Below are 20,182 nucleotides of genomic sequence, written 5' to 3'. Positions count from 1 at the left end.
CCTTTGCCATTCCAAGTCAGGACCCTAAATCATCACTTACCTACACTCCTACTGGTCTTCCAAACCCTGTCCACATCCCACAAGCTTACTGACTAAAAATTTGGGCCGTTTTGCCTAAATCTTGTCTTGTTGGCAGTGAATGGTGCTTGACATTAATCCTGGTGAAGCTAAACCACTTGCAAGATGAAGAAATAAAAAGCAGTATTTTTACGTGCAGGAAGTATAAATCAGGAATATATAATGAATCTATTAATGTATTATTATCTACACTTATTCAAACATATAATAAGGGAGCAATATTTTCCCTGGTTTATCTAACTGGTATTTTAAATGTTAAATTGTCAGTGCTACCAGGCCCATATAAAACTGTTTGAAATAATCTTAGACGCATTCTTAATATATCATAGGAATCTTACACTAAACAACACTATGAACATTTCTAAAACAAGACTATAAACATTTCTAGAGCTGGAATACAAGTCTTCCTCTCCTAATAGAGTACTCTAACCACAAAACTACAGGATCAGGATCAAGTTTGTGGTTGCAATTATTAGCGCTATGAGATACTAATTATGCTCTACCATATAGCTTCACAGCAGGAAGAATGAAAGGCCCCAGGAGCAGCTGCTAGTTTGGTAGCATAGGCATCTCCTGGGAGATGTGGATGTGAATCCCCTAGCCAGTGGTAAGAGCTGAAATTACATGTACATTACATGTGCGTGCTACATCATTGCTCAAAACTGTTGAAAGGATGTAGAGCTCTATTTTCACATTTTTTGAAATGACAAAAATGCAAGAGAAGGTTCTGGTGTAGGAATGAAGAAAGATGTATCTGTGTGCTCTGAGCGGGGCTAAGTTTAAAGCCTCAGTAGCACTTCTGGCAGATGGTTATTGACAAGTTAAATTCCAATTCCCTAGTAGCTCACACCAATCTAAAACGGATGAGGTCAAATCTCACTGCCCATCTTGCCCCAGTTGTGCATTTTTACCCCTTCATTTGGTCTGGCACTCGCGTGACTGGGCGGAGAGCCAGTCTGGAGTGGCAACCTGGCTGAAGACTAATCCCCTTGCCTGCAGGTTGGTTTTTCAGATAGACCCACTCCATGAAGCCAGGCAACGCCCAGTTGCACAAGCGCTGCTGCCAGCGCAAAGCAAGGGCAGCCTCAACTTGAGCAGCACAAGCTGCCAGGACCACGGCAACCTAACAACTTTCCTGCGGTGGCACAACCGCTCGTGCTCACTGAACCAGAGCGGGGAACCGTGCGCGTGACAATTCTCTTTTTTTCTGGCTTAATTTCTGGACCCGGCTCTGCATCTGGGCCACACAAGCGCGCTTACTGTGACGCTCCTGCTGCGCTGGCTTCTCTGGTCTCACGCCTCCGCCACGCAAGGAAGCCAGACGCTGAGCCGGCGGCACAGGGGAGGCCTCCGCAGGCATGTTACGGGCCAGGACGCCACCGCTGGAGTTACTTTTGCAGATCTGGGTCTCTCCCCGCTACTTCATGAAGCTAAACGATGCTCAAGTAAAAGAGAGCGGCGGCACTCCGCTCATCGTGACGGTCTTCGTTCCTAAGGTGTCTCCTGAAAGAGAAATCCGTGCTCCCGCAAGAAAAGCCCAAGCAGCCACTCTCCTTTTTCCCAAAGCTCATTTCAGTACTCGCACTACTCCACCCAGCACACGGCCACACGCCCGCGGCAGGAAGGCGCCCAGTCGCCTTACGACGCCGTCAGCCGTTACACGGCACCGCACGGCCACGCTCAGCGCTCCCGCCCGCAGGCGCCGTCGCCGGGCCGCGGCCTTCCCCGCCGGGGGGCGCCCTGCGGGCGGGGCGGGCCGGGGCGGGCCGGCCTTGGCCGCCCGGCGGCGGCGGCGGCGGCGGCGGCGGCGGCGGCGGCGGGGCGCGGAGCCGGTGCTGGCCCGCTCCGCGGCCCGCGGGCGGGACTCGACTGCCGGCGGGGCGATGCTGTGCAGTAGCCGACGTCTTCCCCTAGACGGAGCCCCGCGGCGCGGCGCGGCGCAGCGCGCGGCGCGAGCGACACGCACCGGCCCCGCTCCCCGGCGGCCGGGCGGCCAGCGGCGCTCCCAGGAATGCGCGCAGCCTCCGCCCCGCGCCGCCAGCCCCCTCCCCTCCCCTCCCTTCCCCCGCCGCCGCCAGCTCTTCTCGACGGACATGTTCCCCCTGCGCGCCGCCGGGCCCGCGCCCTGACCCCTCGCCGCGCCAGGCGGCCCAGGGCCAGCGAGCTGCCGAGCGGGGCGCGGCGGCCATGGGAGGAGGAGGAGGAGGAGGAGGAGGAGGAGGCGGCGGCGGCCGTTGAGCGCCCCGCGCCCGGCGGGGCTCGGCGGGCAGGGCAGGGGCGGGGGGCTCCCGGCGCGGCGGCGGCTCGGCGCCTGGTGCCGCGGCGAGCAGAGTGAGTCCTTGCCCCCCGCCGGGGGTGCGCCGCGGGGAAGGGGCGCCGCGGAGGGGGCGCGGGGGCGTGTGAGGGGCGGCCCTTTGCCGTCCCCCGCCGTAACCTGACCCGTGCGGCGCCGGGGTGTGCCAGGGGGTGGGATGGGGTGGGCTGCGGTGCGGAGGGGAGGGGAGGGGAGGGGAGGGGGTCAGCCCCTCCCGCCGGAGGTCGCCCCGGGCGCCTGGATGCGCTCGCTGTTTTTAGCCGTTAGCTCCGCAGAAGTTGCCACCAGCCCGGCCGAGGGAGCGCGATGCCCGCCGGCGCCGCCGCGGCTGGCGGGGCGCGGGCGGCCGCTCGCTGAGGCGCTCGCATGGTCCCCGCGCCCGCCGGGGGGCCCGGCCTGGCCCGGCCCTGCCCGCCGCCGCCGCCGCCGCCGGCAGCGCCACCAAAACTTGGGGGAAGTTTCCGCGCGAGGCGGTGAGTAGCGGGCGGCGGCCGGTGCCCGCGTGTGGCGGGGGGACTCGCCGCGCTGGGGCGGGCCGGCGGCGTAGCCGGAGCGGGGCTGCGCGCTGCCAGCCAGGAGGAGGCGGCGGCGGCCCCGGCGCCGGGAGGGTCCCGGGCCGCCGAGCGCGGCGCCGCCGGTGGCTGCCGCCGGCCGCCGCTCGCCTCGCCGCTCCTCGGCCCGGTTGCGCCCGGCTCTTCCCCGAAGCGAGCGGCGCACTGCGCCGCGCCTCGCCCCGCCGCCAGAGGCAGCGCGGCTCTCGGGTGGCGGCAGCCCCGGTGCCCGGCTGGCAGCGCCGCTGCCGCCCCTGGATGCCGCTCCCTCCTCCTCCTCCTCCTCCTCGCTGGCCCGGGCTGCACGGGTCTGTGCCAGGGACAGAGCGGAGCTGGTGGCCGGCCCTGGCCGGGAGGGAGCCGGGGCCCGGCCCGGCGGCGGGGCGGACGAGCCGGCGGCCTGAGCGGCGGGGCGGGCTCCGGCGCCCAAAGTTTAGTGAGGCAGCGGGGTGCGGGTGGTGAAGGGAGAACCGTGCGAAAAGGGGCAGACTTGAAGCTTAGAGAGTCGTAGTTAAATAATATTCTTCAGAGAAATCGCATTCGCTTGTCTGGTTTTGAATTTCGGAAGGAGAGACCTGCCAGCATCTTCAGTGTTTCCTGCTCTTGTGGATCTAATCCGAGTATCTCTTGTGTGTGATTTATTCCAGTTTCTACGATGCCCCCTCTTCCCCTCCCCTTTTCTGAGCTTTCCACGCCGTGGATAATTGGTTGATTGCATTTCTTAGTGCATGGTCTACTGTAAGTATTGCCCAGGGAGCAAAACTGAACAGAAAACAAATACTGCAAATCAAATATTCTGAACATAGACACACGCAGTAGAAGGTGTTATTGTTAGAATAATGAGTGTTTTCTCACAAGAAAATCGTTGTGATCTTTTTGAATTGTCACAGGGCTAATTCTAGAGCTCCAGCGTGTGGATATGCATTACTGTTGCTTATCTTTTCCGTGAATATTTCATTCAGAACCTAGTGTTCTATTAACTGAAAATATTCAGTCATTGTTTCAATTTCTTCCTCATGGAGCTAGAAAACGGGCACACTTGACCATATTTCTGTTTTTGGTTAAATCAGAGGAAACAATAAAGTAATCAACAAAATTTGGCCTGAGTTTGGTCCCATTTTATAAATCCTGTGAGCCTTTAAGCGAGTATTTACTGATACAAAGAATTGCAATTTTACCAGGTAAATAGGTACTTCACTGAAATCTGAAAGTCTCCTAACTGTAGCATAGACTTGTTTAGTCACATGAGTAGAGAAAATGCAGTTGGAAATAGACTCAATAAGAGCGGATTTCTTAAGTTTTATGTGAGATACCAGTGTTTGTTTAAAAGATGCTATTTTAAATATTGAGATTGGAGTAGATTGCAGTTGAAAAGTTTTGCGGCTCTCAATGATAAGTATGAATATTACTGAAAGCTGTTTAGAACAGCTTGAAATGTTTTAATAGGGATGCAGTGTCTTTCTGTCTTGCATTATTAGAATTGCAACTTGCTGTCTTAATACAGGACATTAGTATGTTTTAATTGTAAAGGAGGTACAAACAAGACAGTTCACAGTACTTTCCTGAGACATTGTTTCTAAAATTGCCAGAAAGTGGTGGCAGTAGTTGTGCCAAATTTGTGAAAGTAACTTCTGAAACTTGCTCTAATGTTTAGAGAGATCAAAGATACCTCATAAATAATTTGGAGCCTAACTGATCAAGTATTGTTTTTATTACTCTGAGCTGTTTCATTGTCTCCCAGCATTGATATGTCTGCACAGCACAATGCTGCACCATGTAAATATATAAACTTGAAGGCGCTATAGCTGCTTTTTTAGAGGTGTTACTTTGAAGGGCTTTGCAACATGGCAGTACTGCTTCCAGAGTGAGCTTGGGTGTCTGCTCAGTGCTGCTTGTGTAGCATAGACGTAGAGCTGGTTTCTGCACTTTCTTATTAACAGAAGTAGCGGGTGTTACCGTATGTGGTCCCTTGTGTCTGTTTCCAGTAGGGAGAATTAAAATCTTTGGTGATAATTCCCTTATTTCCGGGTTGGTGCCTTTCTTTTCTGCAATCTGAAAGCTGGGGAAGTATAATAGGTACTGGTGCTTTATTGATTGTATAACTTTTACTCTCAGGGTCTTTTTCCCATGACTGTTTGTATTCTGTGGATATATATACACATTAAAGATAGGGCTTGCTCATGTTAAAGGAAGTTTCCTTTTGCTGCAGATTTTTTGTTTTTTTTGAACAAAGCAAATATTTATTTTAGGCTGTTAATGGGAGCATCAAGCTGAATCGTTACAACATTGTGTATCTTTTTTGGTATATCAGATCTTGGAGAAAATAGTTGTGAATATTTGTCATTGAGGAAGTAAGATGGGCGATGATGCTTTTTTTTTTTTTCTATATTTTTCAAAAATGTTTTATCAGGCAGATGACAGCACTTTTATCCAACTGCATTGAAGCATGCGTAGTCTTAAGTTAGGTGTCTAAAAGTTTTCAAGGTATTACGCGTAGTAAAAATGATAGTAATACCAAGAAGAGAGAACAAAGGTGGTGAGTAAGCAAGGATAACAGCGTCACAAGAACAAGTCCACTCTGTCCACATGGGGGGGTCCCTGAATGATGGGTTTGCTGAAGAGCTGGGTTCCTTTTGACTAAAAGGATCTTGCAGATTTTTTTCCCCACATGTGGATCTCTGGAAAAGATGGCTCTTTGGTCCAGCAGGATTGCAGTGGTAATTCCAGGAAGAGGGCAGGGTGAGGAAAGCAGGCAGAGAGGCAGTGAGGCTGCCACTACAATAGTGGTGAAGGCGAAAGGCTGACGCAACCAGATACTAGCTTGGCAGGAACAGATTTATGTCAGGACTTGAAGAAACACTTTGTGCTTGGATTGTTTACCACAGGGGACATCTTTCTTTACTGTATATGAATCCCAAGTTAAGTTCTGTGTGTGAGGTAGGTGTTTATTTACACATAATTTTAATTTTTGAGAGATGTAACAAACTTGATTTGAACAAAGAGCTGCTTCTCAATGTATGAAGAGCAAATTTTCCTTTAGTAAGTTGTAAGGGCTGTCTCCTGACAGAGACAGATGTTTTCCATGTCACGTTTGCGGCAGATTATTAAATGAAAATACATTTAAGCATGGGTTTTTTATTAGCCTTTTAAAAAATGTTATTCTGTTGAAAAGAAAATTGTATCCTGAAACTCTGTTTTTTATTGATCATCTCATAAGTGGATATAAAGTTTGAAAACACTTCAAAGTACCGGAGTGTTCTGCTGTAGGATGGGACTTACTGTCTTGCCTAAACCAGGTAGTGTTCCTGGGATACCTTACTGCTAGCTGAGCTTTTCAGAGGTAGAACGTAGTGGAGGTGTACAGGGCATCTTAAATGCTTTCTGTTGAGGAAATAACTGCTAGAAAACATCGTTGTCTAGTGTTCTGATTGGAGCGTTAACGGTCACTGATGCGTAAGATAGTTGTATTGATAAGTGTGTGGGTACACGCACAAACACACATGCACACCTGCACAGTTTAAAGTAACTGTTTCAGGTGTGAGGTTATCTTGCGTCGCTTGTTATCAATGTAGTCAAGTAGCTAAACAATCATGGTAGTAATTAAACACTCTTTGTTTATATGAGTTTTAAAACTCACCCCAGCCATCATGCTCTATCTATTCATCGTGCTAATCACATTCATATTAGTCTTTTGACTTTTCAAAAATCCACCAGCCACAATGCAAACATCCATATCTGCTAGATCATACCTATTTTTATAACTTTAACACTATATTTGTGTAATTATACAGGTGTGCAACTAGTCTCTTGTACTGCTACGTGGCAGAAATAGTTTTGTGGAAGGGATCCACTGGGGAGAAGGAGAAGTAACAGGACTGTATGGAGAACTTTGGAGATGTGGTGGAGACAACACACTCTATGCGGGGAATGTAAATGGGAGGAAATGGAGCTCCGATAAACTTGAGAAAAAATTTTAACCTCTCTAAATTAGAGGGTAAGCACAACACCCCTTCTTTTGAGACAGACCAGGCATTTAAGGTGTAGAAAGAATTACACTTTCCTGCCTCACCTTTTCTGCGGTAGTTTAGAGAGAGGCAAAACGTATGAAAAGTACTGTTAGGCTATTGCAGTATTATACCTGTTAGACCTTTGGATCAAGCAGAGATCACTATGTAGGACATATAATGTGGGATATTGGATTTAGAATGTGTGGAGAGGAGGTACTACACAAGCTTTACACTCATTAAGGTGAAAGGTGGTGGTCTGTGATTACCTAGTAAGCTTATCCTTGTAATCCTAGAACAAAGATTATATATTAAGACATGTTATAAATCAGAATAATCAGTTGCTTTTGGCTACCATGTGAATATTGGAGGATAATAGAGATGGAGATAGTTAAAGTTGAGCATGTACAAAGCTATTTAAATACTATCGTAGGTCCATTGCGGTCTTCAAACTCCGTTTGTAAGTAGCCAGTCCAAACATAAAGTAATATTTAAGATGCTCTAGAGGGTAATTTTATGCAATAGTTTGTCAGCAGCTAACACTATTAACTGTGTGGAGCAGTAGGACACAGTTTAGCTTATTGATAAGTTCTGTCTCCTTATCATCATGTTGCGTTGTTCAAGTGGTCAAATTGAGTTTGAAGTTTTACTGCCTCAGGGGAAATGAGATTGGTGAAACTTGGCCCTTCAGTAGGAGAAAAGAAATCCTATAATCAGAAGTTGTTCTAGCACAGTGCTAAGTGTCTGTTTGCTTACACCACAGATTATCCTGGCATTGATGTGCTGGGCAGTCGGATATATTAGTTCAGTATTCCAGCTTTTGCAACGGTGCTGACTCAAGTCTGGCCAGCCTGGCATTGGAGCAGAAGTATATTTGTCTGTTCTTGCCCAGGTAGAAACATCTAAGGGCTGTTTCTAGTCTTGAAAATCTGCTATACTTCTAAAACAGTAGGTTCACTTAAATCCCAGTGAATTGGCTCCACTTTCCAATAGATCTCTAGGATGCAGTGCCGGTAGTCTGTAAATAGAAACCATACATATCTTAGTCCAGTGAACAAATATCTATGTGTCTGGGTAGTATGCAACAATTCTGCTTTTATTCTGTACATGGTTTGTCTCTACAACCTTCTTGATACAGCTGAACAACAACTTTTGTATCTAATGGAGCTTGGGGATTAGATATAGATGATCTGGCTGTGAGATACAGTCTGTAGGCCAGGAGAAACAGACTGACAGAACTGCCAATTTTTATTTCAGCTCTCCGAGTTAAGGGAGCGCGCTTGTCACTTTTTTGCTGTGCTTTACAAACTGCATGCCTGCTGGAATTGCCGGCTGCTTTCAAATGCTCAGGTAGCAGCCAAATTTCTGATATTTCCCCTTTGACTTTTTTTCACCTGCCTCTTTCACACACACATGGCAATTTGTATGAGTGTTACCTTGAGAACAAGTTGGTGCAGTGGGCTTCCCATTATCGCATGACTGCAAATACTGTTTGAATCTGGTACTGAGTGCTTATTAAATTGTGTTTGCTCAAGAAACATGTTTTGACCTTGCTTTATAACTTAGAGTTCTCTAAGAACAGAAAAAAAGCCAGACCTCTTCATCCAGAAAAGCCTGAATGAACTGTTTGGTGTATTGACTGATCGTGAGATTGCTTGTCACTTTGTGTGATGCTGTAAAGAGTGAGTGAGGAGGTCTGAGAAAGTGAGATTGATAGAGCAGTCTTCTCCATGAGACTATTTTCCTTCCAGATTGTGGTTCTCGCCCTTCACACAAATTGAAGAGGCCTGAGCGCAATTACATTTGGGACTAAACTATGTCTATTCTGCTTAGAGTTAGGACGGTCTGGCATAAGGATAGAGAAAAGCAATTAGAAGTAATGAGCTGACATATCTTTGGATTTGATCACTTTTTATGGTTTAGCCTAGTAATGGGAAGAAGAATGTAGAACTGTCTTTGTAAGAATAAAAAATATATCCAGAGAATGCTATGGAACTTTTACTTACATAGAAACCCTCAGGAGAACTATTGTTTTTGAAATTACAGTTTGAACTCAAGCACAGAGCAGCTCCAAGGGCTGAGTCAAATGTTATGTAAACAGTGCTGAATATAGTGTGGTCAAGGCTCCTAGGCTGCATCGGTACTTAAGAGCACCCACTGAGGAAATCTAGTTAACTATGCTTAACTTGGGGCTTTAGTCTTCCAGAGAGGCTACCAGGAATGATTTGCAGCATGCTGTGGGAAATCCTACCTTTTTATCCTGAATTCCTGTGCAGAAGTTCTTGGCTCATCAATACGTGTTACTGAAGCACGCGCAGCCAAAACTTTCCAGACTTTTTACTTGTGCTTGCTGCAGCTAGCGCTATACTGGGTCCATTACATATAGATGAACTGTTCTTGCTCATGGCTGCGAAATTACTGCAATAAGATCAGAGAGAATGAGAGATGGCATTTGAGGCTTTTTAGGTGTGATTTCTGACCTTTGGAGAGCAGCAGTGAGTCTCAGGGAAGAGTTCATTCATGCTAGGTGGTGGTAGCACTGCACAGTAGAGACGCTTGTCACTTGATATGGTTGCTGCTGGCCTCCTGTAAGCAGGCCAGTTCTGGTGCAGGACAGCTTGTACTGCAGGGAGGAATTGTAACCTGGCATAAGGTGAATTCCCTGTGAGGAAGGCTATTTTTGTGGAACCGTGTGGAGGGCTCTGGTATCTTCCAGCACTAAGGTGCATTTAATGAGGGTGACCATATCAGTTCAGAAGAAGCACTTGCTTTTGTAGAAACAGTCTGCACCTCCTCTTCGGCTGGTTCATTCTTAAGGGTCTTGCTTGAATAACTAATGTGCTTGAAACAACAGGTAGATTTGAAAAAATAAATTTCTTTGACTTTATTGAATTTAGACCCACTTCTTCAGTGGCATGTAATTATGCACCAAAAGGCATACACAAGTGTGCTAACTACAGAGGATACTGCTTGATTGTGCTGAAGGCTTTGACTTCAGACCCACAGAAAGGCCAGCCGGTGACATTAAGGAAAGATGGCATTTACCTGTTTAATAAGTGGTGTGGAGGACCTGCTTAACTGGCATCAGGGCAAAGACAAGAGCAAGAATATTTAGATGAATAGGGTCTATACATCATTGATTTTTCAGGCTTTGTCAAAAACTATAAAGCCACAGCTGTCGTGTATGAAGGGTGCAAGGGAAATAAGCAATACGAGTATCTTTGATCCACCTTGAGACGTGGTTGAATGCACATAATGCCATGATGGAAAAAGTAATGTTTTTTACTATTGTACCTAGGCCCATGCATTTGCTGTAGCCCATTCTATTCCTCTTTCCCAATTAAAAAGAAGTTAATATTTTATTAAAGTAACAGAAAACATTTTGAAAAACACTGCAGGTGCCTTTTCCCCTCTCGTTCTACAACCGCAGACCGGGGGTTCTTTCTGCAAAAGCCTCGTGGACCTTTATGGATCCAGTGGAAGTAAAAAGTCTTGCCATCAAAAAGAAGGAACACACTATGTTTCAGACTTGGGGAGAAAAAAAATCTCCTCCCCACTTTCATGCCGTGCATTAATTGTTCACACTGACCTTGAGCCACGTAACCAGAACAGAAGCTCCTGTAGTCATACTGCTGTTTTGTACACCAAGGTATAAATTTCAGATCTAATTAATTTTTCAAGAATTTTCACTTATCATTTGAATGTTATTTCAGGTCTCAGGAAGCTTAGAGCATGGTTAACTCTAGGACATCTCGGAGTAGAAGAGGGAATAAGTTTTCCTCAGTGGGTTAACATGTTCTAAAGGTATCTCAGTTTGCCAGATCATGCAGAAAAGGAGAGAAGGTAATATGTAATGAAGGGTCAAAAGTCAGGGACTGCCTATAGATTATGAATAATTTCAGAAGGAAAATGGAATATGTGCGGGTAGAAAGACCAGGATACAAAAGTCTGGGGAACTGCTGGATGGTGTTGGAAAGACTGAAGTTCCAGACTCTTACCTGTTTGTTTGCACTATGAAAGCCAGGATGAAAGCCAGGCATTAATCATGTGACTAGTGGTCAAAAGAGTATGTTTAAGACTAAGCGTAAAGATTTATAGAAAGATGTTTGAGGTAGTTGGACTACACAGGAAAATAACTCAAGACGACTAAAAATTCAAGTGTAACTTGAATTGCACGCAGAAGTGTAATGTCATATAGATTTTGCTGTAATAATTATGCCACTTTCCAGGTGAATCTGCGGTAACAGTAGAAATGTTTTTAGTGGAGTGGAAGTTGTTTTGCAAGGGGCTTGCACTGCTGTGACTTCTAAAAGGCATATTGGTTGCAGTGTATTGTAGGAGGCTGTTAATGCAGCAGCCCCTAACAAAAGGCAGGGAAATGAAAGATGGTATTTTTGCATCAAACAACTGATACCTTTCACCAACTCATTCTAAATGTGAGCAATCAGTACGCATGTTATTTATTTATACTTCAGTTTTCATTTTATTCCTGGTACTGAAGCATGAAGAACTTCAGATATCAGTATAAGTGACTGGCACCATTTGTTCTTAGGGCTGAAACAGAAGAGGTATCTCTTGCTAATTTTTTATTTGTTTGAATTTTTTAAACTGAATTTAAAAGGTTCTTGTCAAGGAGCCTGATCTGCCAGAGGCCGTAATGTCATAATCCTGTTTCTGTCATGTAGATGTGCATCCTTATGAATACACTTAGGGGGCACAAAAGAATCCTCCCTCACCCCCCTGGATCTCAGATGTCTTCACTGATCAGATGTCTCGCAGTGAAAGTAAGCATGAAACGTGTGTTCCTTCCGTTTTAGATTGAGCAGTACTACAGAGTAGCAACTTCACTGGTAGCCTCTAGATGTGAAAGTCAAACAGCTGTCTGTTGTTACTATTTTTCGTTTGCTACATTAGGGTGGCCAGACTCCTTTGCCTCTTGGGCCCTATGCCAAAACCATCATACAGCTGAAACTGGGAACTGAATATGCTTAGTCAAGCAATTATTTTTCATTTAAGTTGTAAACCATTAAAACACTCCTTAGTGGATGTACAAGCCCTCTTAAAATGTCACATATTTATATTAAAGCAAGTATTAACTTCCTTTATGTTGTCATTTTTCATAGGTACTGTTGAAGTAGCCTACTAGCTTGAAAATCATTAGATCATCAAGTGTTTTTCTGTGGAAAAGTTAAAAGAGCTGGCCTTACAGAGAGGGAAAGTAGTAACAGATTGAGAAAGGAAAGAATCCTTTTAAACTCATCTGTGTCAGCGTCAATATTGACCATGAGGAAGGCAGTTTACTTGCAAAGACTTCCAAATGAGGATTTCTTGTTTTCTTCTCACTGCTTTTAAGCAGCTCTATTAAATAACTGGCAAAGCCAAATATCAGAATGGTGATCCACAACTTACTGAACTTAATGTTCAAAGCTAACTTTAAGTACGTCTTTAACAGAACAATCCATGAAGAAGAATTATGGCTCCAAACTGTTGAATTGCGTGCTGCTTTATGGTATATAATCCAAGTTGAACTTCATGCATAGTTGTATTTACCAAACCAAGCAAAGTTATTTTGTTTTTATTCCATCTTTTCTGATTGAAAGTTAGCTTGCAATTGTGGGCATGATTTTCTGAATTGCATGTTTTGTAGAAGGTGTAGAAGGATCGACAGAAGATTCTTTTACAGGACCAGTGAGCAATCTCTAGCTCTTGCCACATCACTGTACTTTGGCAGGGTAGCTCTGGTGGACAGTGGCAAAATGCAATGTTTGTGACATTCTTAATATCCTCGTGGATTGGTATGTTCCAAGTATTTTACGCTTTGCTTACTCCCCACGGTAACAATACGAATAGGTGTTTCTCAAAAGTGTTACTAAAATTCTCTGACTGAAGTAGCACAGCTGTTCACAAACTGTGGCTTATGGACCACTTCCAGCCAATCCACAGAGAAGTCAATTTATTAAAGTGCTGAGCTATGCATGACTGAAGGAAGAGGCAGTCATAGCTTCAATCGCCCATTCAGCAGTCTTCAAGCATAGCTGCCTTGTATTCTGTCCACAGTTCCTTTCCTATTCCTCAGTTTTTGGATTACTGAGCAGAAATTGAAGTCTCTTACTGAGTCTATGCTAATGTATGTGAATTCAGCAGTTGGTTTCCAGTGCAGAAGAAGCAGCAAATAATAAAACTCATGCATTAGTGAACTTAAGAGAGTAGAGCTGCAGAAGCTGGTGGAGGTGGACGCTCGTGGACGTGGAGGCGGACACTGGTGGATGTGGAAGCTGGCTAATACAGAACAGCAGGAAATCTGAACGAGCAGCTACATTCATTACTATAATTACTCGGCAGAAATAAAGCATCTTCTGAGGAAAAATGAATTTTAATCTGCGTTTTGTTCTATTTATGCAGTTTGTAGTGCTGGCAATCATTTGTAGGTGCTGTAATAACACAAACAGTTAGTTGTGGAGGAACTGAAAAGCAACAACAAAAAAAAGCACCAAAAGCGTATCAAATTGTAACGCTACTTCCAGACCGTGATTGATTCTTCAGGTCGCATAAGCTTCTTGGGATGTATTAAGGGACTGAGATGTGAAAAGAGTAGAGAGTTCGTCTGACACAACAGGTCAAGGTTGAAGGGAATGTATGTCTGAAGTGAACAAAACAGACTTTTTGGATGTTCTACATTATAAATAGTTGCTTTTTGGCAACTTTGGCTTTGGGCCTTGACTTTTGACCTCTGCTGCTCTTTGCGTTCATTCCTTTTGTCTTTTTCTTAGCAGAGCACTTTAGTACAGAAGAAAAGTGCTGTTTATTATGTTGTTTTATCATTGAAAACAATAAAGATGAACAAACAAACCCCCCAAAGCCATTCTGATCACTCCTTTCGTAACAGTGGAACAAGACCTTACTGGGTTATATGTAGGGAACTTTCGGCAGATAGTGTTTTAAACTTAGGATGTATTTTATGTAGTGTCATTGGAATTTCTGGCCGTTGCTTATCTCAAAGGCCTATCTATGGACATTGCTTTAGATGTTGGCGGCTCTTCTTCCTCTTGTTACCAGACATGTCACTGTGTAGGAGGCAGTCATTTCATTGTAATAAATTTAAGAAAATGTGAAGACAGTAAAGAAGTGCCATGAGGACTGCTAGAAATAATCATCACGGGATCAGAAGGACCCACAACAGTGTTGTTTCATCTTGAATTATTGACTCAGTCAGGCATTGAGAAGTTGTGACGAAAATTCAGAACAGTCTTTCCGAGTCTTGCCAGGATTACTCAGTGGAATCCCTTGTTGCCAGATGCTGATGCTGAATGAGAAGAGAACAGCAGCCACCAGTGGGGGGATTAGTTTTCAAAAATTGCTCAAAGTCAGTATCTGTCCAGTTCTTCTAGGAGTTTATTAATACTTCACTGACTACCTGACAGTTTGAATGACAAGCAAGCTGGTATAAATGATATTTATGAGCAGTGTTGCTCATTTATCTTGTTAGCTCTAGGAATGCATTCAGCACATTTCGCGTTTGGGAATTTAACGTAACTGTGAAAAAAGGAATTATAGAATAGATCGTAGGATTGGAGTGAAAGATTTGGTCTGAACTTCCCAAGCAGTAGCTTCTGGAAGCATTGTGCTTCTTGTGGTTAGGAACGTAGCCATGTTTCTGGCCATGACTGTGTAGTAGGCTTAGAATTTGTTCTCTGCAGTGAGCTCAGAAAGACCTCAGCCAGATGTGAACATTTAGATGATATTCAGAGCTCTGTGCTTGTGGCATTAGCTTCTGAACCATAGCAGAATCACTGCAGCAATTCTGTTACGTGTTTTGTTTTGTTTTGTTTTTCTTCAGATCAGTGGAATATTTGGTGAGTGGTTGGGTATGGTTTTGAATGTATTGTGCTCTCAGTTTTTATGTGCTCTTGGAATTAGTAAAAAGCCAGGTTCTGCTTGTATTTCAAGGATACTGTACCCAACCCAAGATTCCCAGGAGGCTAAAAACAAACTATTTATTTATTAAAGCCGTTTTCTTTGGCAGTAGCATGAGCTGAAAGTTTTACATGAATTATAGATTCATGGTATAATATGAAGTCTAGCTATTAAAGTTATTTTGCTGCTGATCAGACCACCTTGAGCAGTTGGTTAATAAAGAAGTGAAAATCCGCCACTGCATTAACCAAGTGTATTTAGTTGCTTCAGTGGTAGGTGCTGCTAGAAGGAATCCAGCATCCTTTCTGGAGTCAGGTTTGTTGATTATTGTATGACCCAGTAGGCAGCATGTCTGTCTTGTGAGGCAAAGGGCAATAATATTCTTCACAGCTACTTTGTTAAGTAATGGAAGAACACAGCCAGCATTGTTTGGGACAAATACACGATGGAAAAGCAATTGCTGCCAAGTTGCGTGATATAAAGAAATTTTTTCATCGTAAAACTTCCCTAAATTGTTCATCAGCAAGCTGAGCCTGAAGAGAACTCTTCCACTGGTAAGATTTAATGGAGAGTTCCTAATCAAGGAGTCAGTGGATGTGTCCTGCTGCTCACTAACAATTCTGCTTATTCTGAGATTTATCATGTTGTACAGGAATTCTGGGCATTTTTCTCAAAATTCAGCATACTTGCAGAAAATTCAAATGTTTATTAAACAGTTATTTTCATAAATCCAGAGAAACTTAACCAAGCAACACCAGTAAACACATCCTTCTAGACAGATAATCTAAGTTTTTAACTCTGGTCTCTGCCATGTGATGATGTATCTGCAGGAAAAAAATTGTTTCTTCGCCATTCTCAGAATATCTGTAAGCTTTCTCTTTAGCAAAACGGGGATCTGGCAGGCCCAAAGTGGAAAATGATGTGCAAGAAGAATGGAGTTGCTGTCTTTCAGTAGATATGATTGTTCTCTTTCTGTAAAATTAATATAGGCACCTGATGTGGTTAGTCTGATCTTCTTTCTTCTCCTGTTTGAATTCTTCAGCCATCTGAACTCTTCCTGAAGGGTGGATTTGCACGTGATCTCCTGTTTTTCATGCCAGTTGTGAATAAAAGAACTAGAGCAAAAGCATTCCATATCTATTGTTAAGTGTTTTATTTTCCAGACTAAAAACTGAATTCTTTCAGCTCACATGTCATTACATGCTTGTCATTCCTAATTAATTTTTGGCATGTTCTTGGCTGTTTTGTAGACAGGAAAAATAGATTTAATTTTTATTTTAAACATACAACTGAAATGCCCCCATAATTGTAGGCTGAAACAAAATTTTTCTGCAAGTCCTGTAAGGTGAAAACTATCGTGGGAAGTAAATGTGTGGATATATTGACTTTTTCCTTTGTGAAGGAGTGATTCGCTTCATCCCTTATCAGTTATCCACTTTGTCATGAAGGAATGAGACTGTTATATTTCATAACTGGGAATTAGTCATCAAGCATATTTGGTTATTTTCAGAGCATTTAAGTGTGTGATTTTTTCCCCTGGAGGTATTCTGCGTACTGCAGCATGTTTTACCAAAGGAAAAGATGGTGTTTACCTCCCTGATTTTATACACAGAAGTTCATAAATGTATACATACACAGAAGTGGATTTAGAGTTCTGACCTGTGATGCAGCGAGCTACAATAACTCTCCCGAAACCAGCTGTGAATATAGACCAGATCAGTGAAAACCTGAGAATTTACTAGCTGGCATTCTCTTTGCTTTATGGAATTTTATTCTAATTATCGCTTGACTGTCAACCTCCTGGCAATTTGCTGTAATATAAGAAGCCTGTTATTTCTCAAAGGAGCCGCAGTTTCTGAATCTGAAGTTAAATCTTCAGAGTCACTAGAATGACCAGAGCAACAACACAGCTTTGTTGAATATATTTAAGTACACAGTTTGATTAGGAGAGTTTCAAACACAAAACGTATTCAAAAAAACGGTAGCCAAAAATTAAACATGAGCATAGTCTACCTCTGATTCATTAATTTACAGCACTCATTTCTCTGCCCCAGAGGCTTTAATATATGTTAGCAGGAGGATGTCAGAGCAGCTTTCCTCGTTCGGAGTACACTTGCACGCTCGGATCATGCTGAGCTAAGACTCTTCCACCTCTGAGAAAGGTGGTTGTGCCCTCTCTCCCACGCAGGCCTTATGTTCCCACTCTTTGTCTGTGTCAGCACAAATCATGTTGCCAATGTAGGACAAATCAGCTTGCATTTGAATCAACAAAATCATCTAACTGAGGAAAACGGCAACAACAAGGGCTAGTTTCATCCCAGTCAGTGAGCTGATGCAACTTGTGATGCGGGTGTTGGGTAACTGGAGAGGTGGGGAGTCCGTGGTAGTGGGACGGCTCAACATCAGAAAGGGCGAGCCAGCTTCTTGTAGCAGGAGCCCACAGCCAGATGGAGATGTGGGGTTTCCGACAACCCCACATTACAGATATGGTCAGTCTTGTCACAGGGCTGGAGTTAGAGGTAGCTTGGGGCAGCTGTTGCCCCGTGCCCTGTGCAAGGGGATACCCTCCAGCTTTGGGATCTGCTTCCTTAACACTGACTGCAGTACAACTGCTATGTGGCCCAAGTTCATGCTTGCAACCACTGGGTGACCCAAGGACTCATGTATCCAGAGACAAGGAATTTGAGAGCTCTGCAAGTAGGGCATTACAATCCAATTTCAGTCAAACGGGGATGGAAAAGATTTAACGTTAGCAGCAAATGGGAAATGTGACCTAATGATGCCTGATGTGTTTAGAGGATACTGTAGGGTTAATTTTTTTTTTATTCTGATTTATGTTTTCAATTAAAATACTTAATCTGTTAATCTGGAACCTTGTTATGCATCTACAGAATTGTTATAGTGAAAAAAGGCAGAACTTTACCTGAGAGTACAGGTTAATGCCAGTTAGTTTATTTTGTCAGTATAAATTTGTCTGGTCCCTCCTGTGATTGTGAGCTGCTAAAGGCAACTCAGTTTATAGCAGAAGAGCAAGGATATTGTAAGCATCTTTGACATTGCCTGCACTTCTGAGGGTGTTAGTCCTTCAAAGAAATTGTGAAAATACTTGAAGGTGAGTTAATAGAGTTAATCATTTTGCAACTTAGTTTGTTCGAAGTTAGGCAAGTAAATGTGTGTTGGACACCTCATTGGTCTGATGTGAATAAATATCCGTGGTTATCATAAGCTTTCTCAAAATGTTAAGTGTCACTAGGTCAAGACTTCAGTTGCTGGAGAACATTTATATGTTTTAATATTAAGTATCTGCTTAAATGCCTGAATTATTAGTCCTTTCTGAAGATTCTACTGACTGCAATGAGCTAATACTTAAGACTAAGATCTTAATTCAGCTACCTAAGTTTAATGCTTGATGCTCAATGGTTTGTGCAAAATTTTCATGGTGTGCGCTATCTGCTGTGATAAACAGGAACAGACACTCTTGCCCCAGGTTACATACTAGTTTATTACTAATACTGTGTCATAGATGTAATTTGCAATTCTGCAAGTTATGCCAAACAAATATGAAGATACCTGCCCTGGAGAACTGGTAGGCTGCATTCTTGCCTGCAGTCAGGAATGGTAGGATGTTTTACAGTGCAGTATGAAACAAACATAGTTGCATGTGACTGCACTGCGTGTTGTCTACTTGTGCTTTTAATACTTTTTTTTTTGGCATGCTGTAAGCCTTCTGAAATCCAGCATGCCCTGTAATTACCTGCTTCTTTATGCCTTGCTGAAATGGCTGTAGGAAAATATTTTTCTGAAATCTCAGATTTTAAGGAAATTTTGAATGTAGCCTGATGAGATATTACAGTGCTTGAATTTCTAATTGCAAATGAAAATATTTAGTCTGTTCTGTGCTTTGATTCATAAGCTTTGATGTATAAGCTTGACTCTAGATGCAGTCAAGTAGTGAATTTGCTGGAAAGACAGAGTTTTCAAGAAACCAGGCCAGTTTATAACTTTAGGTTGAATTAGGCGTATAGTTTCACCTCTTAAAAGTAGCTGGGGCTACTTAATTTCATAAGTGCTGGACTGTTCTAAAACATTTTAACTAAAAAATACCATTTTTTTCAGTTGAAAGCATGATTTTAATGGAGTTGAAAGAAAAAACAGCTAAATAAAAGTAATATCAAATAAATTCAACTGATAAATGAAAATACGTATCACTTTGAGTTGAGTAAAATGTTATGGATTGACTAGAAATAAAAATTAATTGGTCTTCCTTTAGAATTACATTTCAATACAAATGGAGCCAACTTAGTTCTTTTCCTCACACCGAAAGGATCTGTTTGTTGAACTTTGTCTTTTGCTCTTGTGCTAACTGCTGCTAGTTTTCTTTTATGGAGAAGACTATTTCTATGATACGAGAAATGCCTCTGAACAGATTAAAAAGATAATATTTACTATTGCGAGATGTTGATTGAGCAAGATGATAATGTCAGATATGGGTTATGATAGATATGATACTACTGCTAATGGTAATTTAGTAGATGTTAAATGGATGCATCTCTCTGTCAAAAGAGTTTGCAGTGTAAATAGGTAAACTGTTACCCCCTGTGTAGATGGGACAACAGAGGCACAGAGTGTAGTTGAGTGGGTGGCTAGAGGCTCCACAACACTGTGGGTGGTTTTGCTTTTCTTAATTACCAAGTTGGAAAGTTACTCAAAAAGCCTAATCAGAATTTGCTTCACCACAGTCGGTGCTTGTGTTAGCACTACGGACACAAAGAATTATTGATTGGTGCTTTCTTTGCAACAACCTTTACGGACTGGAAGACTTACTATATTTCTCTTTATTCCTTCTTCTCCGTTCTGCGCTCCCTCATCTCACTTCTCTTTTGCAAGTCAAATACCATTCTTTAAACTTTTCTTCATAGGTCAGATTTTCTGAACTTCTTATCTTTATTGCTGTCTTCTGCACACTCTTCAGTTTGTCAACAGCCTTTTAAAGAATGAGCTGCCCGAAACAGAACATAGTGTTCACTAGCACAGGAGAGTGGAACAATTAATCTCCTGGGTCACACATGTGATGCTCCCATTAATGTATTACAGAATTACTGCTGCCTTTGAGACAATGACATTGCATTCTTGACTGACATTCAGTTTGTGGTTTACTCCAAACTCCTGTTCCGTTTTGCGCTCTTTTTCTATTTTTTTCTTTTGCAAAACTGCTCTGTAGCCAGTTACTCCTTACTTTATATTGGTTAGTAGTAGCTACGCTCTGACATTTAATCAGGTAATAAAATACTGAGAAAACTATCTTGAATCATGGGAATACC

The 20,182-nt window shown here is 43.4% G+C and overlaps 1 protein-coding gene across 4 annotated transcripts in view; it reads left to right on the top strand.

The window, feature by feature from the left end:
• Positions 1-20,182, top strand: part of LOC104140574 (growth hormone receptor) — a 192,853-nt gene that overhangs the window by 52,821 nt on the left and 119,850 nt on the right. The window contains exon 1 of one of the 4 annotated variants that reach the window (XM_068926495.1): positions 2,754-2,865. The exons of 2 other annotated variants lie outside the window; for them this stretch is intronic. The gene's annotated coding sequence lies outside the window, so the exon portion shown is untranslated. Of the gene's footprint in view, positions 1-2,753; positions 2,866-3,590; positions 3,682-20,182 lie in introns of those variants that run through there. One more of the 4 variants, XM_009669417.2, reaches the window with a different exon arrangement.

The sequence above is a fragment of the Struthio camelus genome, chromosome Z (assembly GCF_040807025.1).
Source record: "Struthio camelus isolate bStrCam1 chromosome Z, bStrCam1.hap1, whole genome shotgun sequence".
Classification (NCBI taxonomy): Eukaryota; Metazoa; Chordata; class Aves; order Struthioniformes; family Struthionidae; genus Struthio; species Struthio camelus.
This window is presented reverse-complemented; position numbering and strand designations above follow the sequence as displayed.